Source organism: Piliocolobus tephrosceles, chromosome 20 (genome assembly GCF_002776525.5).
Source record: "Piliocolobus tephrosceles isolate RC106 chromosome 20, ASM277652v3, whole genome shotgun sequence".
Taxonomy (NCBI): domain Eukaryota; kingdom Metazoa; phylum Chordata; class Mammalia; order Primates; family Cercopithecidae; genus Piliocolobus; species Piliocolobus tephrosceles.
This window is the reverse complement of record NC_045453.1, coordinates 14,436,787-14,442,786: the sequence shown is the minus strand read 5'-3', so window position 1 is coordinate 14,442,786 and position 6,000 is coordinate 14,436,787. Positions and strand designations below refer to the sequence as shown.

The following is a 6,000-nucleotide window of genomic DNA, read 5'->3' as shown; positions in this document are numbered from 1 at the left end:
AAGGTCAAGCCTGCCACCTCTCCTAAATGTAGTCCCCAGATTGTTCCTTTGCTTGTACCTGTCCCACTCATTTGTGAATCAGTCATATACTTCTATTGATTTCTTTTTTTTTTTTTGGTGACTTAATATCGTGTCTCTGTGTATATCTAACTTATGTGCTACTGACTTTTCTCAATGTTTAAGAAGAGCAATTACTGACAAGTCTACCTTCCATCTCTCTCTTGGCTCTCACACCTCCCCAGGTTGCCTCTTGCATTGGTACATACATGCTCCTCTTTCTGTCTAGAGTACCACCTCAATTATGTTATTTCAATTTTTGTAGGCAAGAGACTTTATTATGCAAAGGAAGGGCCATTTGACTCCCACATAGGACCCACCAAATCTGTCTCTGATAAAACTCTGCTCCCTGGCCAGGTGCAGTGGCTCACGCTGTAATCCCAGCACTTTGGGAGGCCAAGGCAGGTGTATCATGAGGTCAGGAGATTGAGACGATCCTGGCTAACACGGTGAAACCCCATCTCTAATAAAAATACAAAAACAAAATTAGCCGGGCATAGTGGCGGGCGCCTGTAGTCCCAGCTATTCAGGAGAATGAGGCGGGAGAATGGCGCGAACCCCGGAGGCAGAGCTTGCAGTGAGCTGAGATCACACTACTGCACTCCAGCCTGGTCAACAGAGTGAGACTCCATCTCAAAAAAACAAAAACAAAAACAAACAAACAAAAAACCAACTCTGCTCCCAGCCTCTTTCAAGACAGGAGAGCCAACGGTACCATGGGCACTGCTGAGAGCTTTGGAACCTGTAATTCTGGTGTTTGAGCTGGAGAGGCTGTGGCTGCCAGCTGCCTGGTCCTGCCTCAGCTTCAACTTCAGCTCCTGAAGCAGCTGGTTCAGAAGGTCAAGCATGCTGTCCCCAGGAGGCAGCAGCAGGCGGGTCCCCCTCAGTATACTCACTCACCAGCAGCTTGGCAAAATTGGAGATCCTCAGGATCTATGCGTAACTCTCTATCTCATCCTCAACTAGATTGTAAGCTCCTTGAGGGCAAAGATTTTATTTGTCTTGTTTAATGCTGCATCCCTTGTGTCTAGAACAATACCTGGAACATAGTTGGTGCCTAATAAATATCTGTTTAAGGGAGGAAGAAAGACGAGGAAAGAAAGACCATGAGACATCTTGGCCAGCCTTGAGTCAAATGACAGAAATGCACACAAATGAGAGAGATAGGCAGCAGGGGGCTGCTGCCTCTGTTTTCAAGCTGGAGAAATCTCTTGTGTCTGCCAAGAAGTGAAGAGTGTTACTCAGAAGAGAGTTAGGGCCACAAGCTGAAAGCCATCGGAAAACTGAGATTTCAAAGAAGCTAAAAATTCTCTCTGGGGGTACAGTAAGGCTCTGCTAAATCATTATCATGGCCCCTGACACAGTCAAAATGTGCTTATCCTAAATGTATCCCACAAACTGCTCTTAGAATCATCAGACTCAGATCATTTCTGCTTTAACTGAGGTAGAATAAGCCTCTACAGTCAGAATCCAATCAGTTTTGTAGTCGGTGCTTAGGAAACAGGATGGGCAAGCAGGGCGCGAGGAGGGCAGGTGGCTGCCAAGGTCAGGGTGGGAGGGGGCAGTAATGAGATGCCACACAGAGTATTCAGCCAGGCAGCGCAAACTCTCCATCCCTCCTTTCTTAATTTAGGAATTTCCTAATTCCTAAACCCTGGTCTAATTTCCCTCCTTTCTGCCATCTATTTTCTTTACAGCATTTATCACTACCTGCCCCTTGTATTTTGTCTTTCGCCTACTCCATGAAAGCAGGGGCTTTGTCTTGTTGACTGCAATATCCCGTTTTATATCAATGTCTGGAATTTGTGGGCACTCAAAGATTAGCTGCTAACGAATGAATTCGAGAGTGTAACAATTAGTTGAATCTCTGCCAAACACTAGGCCCTGTCCTTGAGGATGCTACAAGGATGGCAGGGGCGACAGGCCCGAAAATAAATGTACCATAGCTCGACACCTGATTTCACGGAGATCTAGCCAAGGCGCTGCAGGGTCCGCGGGGCTGGAAAACTCCCGGGTGCACGGGGCCTTGGGAAGAAGCCCGTCAGGAGCCAGGAGTGCCAGGGAACCGGGCTGAGCGGCAGGAGACGCGGCTGGAGGCTGCTCCTCTGTTCCCTTGGCCACTCAGGATCTTCTTTTCCTGACCTGCGGGTCCCTCGCCTCTCCTAGCATTTGCCAGCATGACCTCGGCCCCTGCGGAACCGCTGTGTCGCGGGACCCCAGCCACATCCTCTTCCATCCCCGGAGACGCCAGCCCCGGGTCTTCAAGAGAGCTAGCCAGCTACCTGAGAGACCTCCACCTGCGGGCTGAAACCCCGCCGGCCCCCGCGCGCGCCCCAGATCCCCGCCCCCTGCCTGCGATCCGTGGCGTGCAAGACCCCGCCCCGCCCCCTCGGCCCGCGGGACCCCGGCCCCGCCCCGCCCCCGTAGCCCCGCCGCTAGTCCCGGGGGGGCGGGGCCGCGCGCAGCGGCGTCTCCAAGACGGGGGGCACGAGGCAGGGGGCGGGGCGGTCTCAGCGCCGGCCAATCAAGGCCGCGATCACATCCATGCAAATACGAGCACAATGGAGCGAGCCCATCACTCGCCCCTGCAAGCAAGCTTGAAATGGGCTTCTGCCTGAGCGGCAGCCGGCAGGACCAATGGTTCTGTGTTTTGGACCGACGAAGCCCAATGGCGCGACAGGGAAGGCGGGCCCGATATGGGTTAGGGTGTCCTTGCAGGGTGTCTGAGCTAAACTTCACCAAATAATAGCTGTTTGTATTTTGGCTGCTGCAGGAGCCATTTTAGGTAAGTTCTTCTCTTAACTTTTTATTTTCCTTCCTGGCCTCGGCGGACCGGCCTTGTCCGCGGGTCCCCGGCCCCGCCCCGCCGGCTGGGCTAGGGTGCCCCTATGAATGGAGCCGGGATGAGGGGCTGCGGCGGCGTCCAGGCCCGGCCGGGCTGGGGTCCGAGCGGGGCCGGCGGGCGGGCGGCCTGGCGGAGGGCAGGCGGCGGCCTGCGGCCTGGGGAGAGGGGCGGCCTCTGTCGCGCCAGGCTCCTGCTCCCGCTCCCGCTTTCGCTTGGGTCGGGCGGCCGTCCTTGGGAGTGCGCTGCTGCGGGCCGCGCGCAGGGGCGGGGGTCCGGGCGGACCCCGGCCGCGGGCCTGGCGGGCGGGGGCGGGGCGTGCAAAGGCCCCCCCGGGGCGGGCGCGGTGGGACCCCCGGGCCCGGCCGCGCTGGGGCGGGGGTGACCGCTATTCCCGCCGCCGCCCCCGCGGAGAAGTTGCTCTATTCGCGTCCTGCGTCTGTTTGCAGGGGTGGAGGAGGGTGGGCTGGTGCCAGGTTGCTGCTCCGGGAGGGGGCGGGGGCCCCGGCGCGGCCTGGGATCTCGCACCCCCTCCGCCCCCTTCTTACGCACTAGCGCGCACTCGCCCCGAAAATTGGAGCCCTGGAGGGGTCCTGCAACCCCGCTGCCAAGTTTTGTGCATTATTAGATTGCATGTTTGAGCTTTAAAAAAAGATCTGTCTGTCCTCTTCAAGGTATTTATTTTCTTCACTGTTGAGAAGTAACGGAGTCCGTTGCGCCCAGATTTCCAGGGACATGCCTGTCGGATGTGCAGAGGGTTGGCAGCTAGTTGGGTTTTTTTAAAAAGCGTTATTAGGAAATCCCCTCACTAGTGAGATAATTGAAATTTGAGTTAGTTTGCAGCTTCAGTTTTATTTGACACAATTAAAAATGCATAAGCAGGCACTTTATATTTGTGTACATAAAGTATTCCTAGTTCCAGTTATGACTAATGTGACTATGGTTTCAGTCGTGTGGGATCTAATAAGGCAGTATAATTCAATTTTGATCTTGTAGGCCCCTGTTCTCCAAATTAGGGTTTATGGAGCATTAGTAATCTGGCCAAGGTTTCTGGTGAATCCTTGGCATCTCTGAGCATCTCTCTGGGACTGTGTGCCTTATTTCCCACACCCTGAAAACTCCTCGTTTCTGGTGGCAGATCCACGAACACAGAAAATACACATTTTAAATATTTACAGTTTTCAGGATGTCTGAAATATTGCCCGAGATTTGATTATGGTTTCCCAGATGGTATGTAAGAGTACCATCCCAGTGGGCCCCCAATTTCGATGTACTTTGTGAAAATATGTTTGTGGCGTTTGGGGAAAAAAACTGGGGCAGACCACTTGGTTTTGCTCCCTAGGCTGATGTGAGCTGTGTGACTTATTGGGGGTCTGTCCCATTGATTTCATGGCACAGTCGAGTTTGACTGTAAGCCAAATTGGAAAATCAGGTTGGCAACCTCAGAGAGAGAGTTTTTGTGAACTTTATGGCTCTCTGGCAACAGAAAGAAAATTTGAGATCTGTGTATGATAAAATGATTAGGCATGAATCCTCAAGTAACATGATTTATGCCAAACAGAGCAGGTGGTTTCTTATAAGCAATGCATCATTATAACCAAAGGCCTTGGGAAAATGCGGAGTGGTAAGAGTATTAATTTTGGAGTTCTTTTTGTTCCAGGGCAGATTTCATAGGTGAATTATAAGTTCTTTTGAATTTAAACTTTTTTTCTTGATTAGTGGGCGACTAAAAGCTAGCCTGCACACATCTTTCCCCACCTTTTTGTTAGCTTTGGAGTCTCTCTACTGGTAACCAAACTACAGTACTGTTCTTGGTGTAGTCTGGCCATGGGCGAAGTAAATCTAGATCTGTTGCGAAATTGAGTTGTGTTTCAGTGTGGTATCACAGTTTCCCTGGAGTCACGTTTTTTATTCTACAGTTATTTCTTTGCTTTTCACATTTAGCTCTTCTGTTACATTTAGTAGCACTGCAGACTCTTTCAATATGATCATTTTTACAACTTTTAAATATTCTATGTCTTTATAATTTTTATAATTTATTATTCGTGGAGTTGGAAGTTCTCTGAACTCATCAATGTATTAGTTGAGGCAAACCACACAAGAAATTGAAAGACAAGTTAGAAGTGAAGTGGGAGAAATACGACTAACTGCTACATTTCTGGAAGAACCTTTGGCAGTTTTGTTTTTGTATTTCAAATACCAAAGAAAACCTGAAGCAGAATCATATCTCATTAGAAACCACATCTTATTTATGATTTTGCTCTAACATTGCAGAAAACCTGTCAGAAACAACAGGCGGCCCTTGGGCTACTATGTCTTGGAGAGCTCCTTGGTTTATAAAAGTTTCAAAGAAATGTTTTGGTTTTCTTGGAAGTATGACTTTGCCCCAAGCAGAGTTTGTGGTTATGTCTTCCTGTGTTATACCATGAGGTTCCACAACATCAGGCTTGATTCTCCCTGTAGGTGCCTATGTTTTTCACCTTTCATGGAAAGACTTTAATTGGTAATTACTAAATGAGATCACTCACGGACCACCCATGTTCTGAATCTCTTTGAACAAGTTTAAGGATTCAAAGATTCTACCTGCAAAAATGTCTTTGGTATAGGACAGTGATAGTATATCCATATCAACTGAGGAGGCTGTACTCTCCCTCCCTCCTTTCCCTTTCCCTGCCTGGTGTAAGGCGGCTTGAAATCGTTTTGTTTTTAATACATATTTAATGATTCTCTTATACTTCATTGCTCATGCAGAGCTTTAGTTTAATTCTAGTGAGAGGTGGAGTGAATTCCATAGGATTGCCTGCCTTCTCCTATACCAGGCTATTATATTGAAAACTCTTTGAAATACATAAAATGATAGCTAGGGCTGAGATATCTCTTCCCTAGAGAACTTTTTTTTTTTTTTTTGCAATGGAATGTGACATACTTGTGAGTGGAGCAAAAAGAACTAGCATTGATTGAATATCTGGTGTTTGTCCAGTACTCAGCCAGATACTGGGGCTACAGAGTTGGGAAAAATACCTTTGCTTTCATAGCCACTTCATGAGCCTGGGCTGCAGCTCAGAGAAATGAAGTAACTTATTAAAGGCCATAAAGGTAGT

The 6,000-nt window shown here is 49.2% G+C and overlaps 1 protein-coding gene across 1 annotated transcript in view; it reads left to right on the top strand.

The window, feature by feature from the left end:
- The first annotated feature begins 2,689 nt into the window (after positions 1–2,689).
- CHD6 (chromodomain helicase DNA binding protein 6) overlaps positions 2,690–6,000 on the top strand; it is a 211,496-nt gene continuing 208,185 nt past the window's right edge. The window contains exon 1 of the mRNA XM_023227895.2: positions 2,690–2,842. The gene's annotated coding sequence lies outside the window, so the exon portion shown is untranslated. The remainder of the gene's footprint in view (positions 2,843–6,000) is intronic.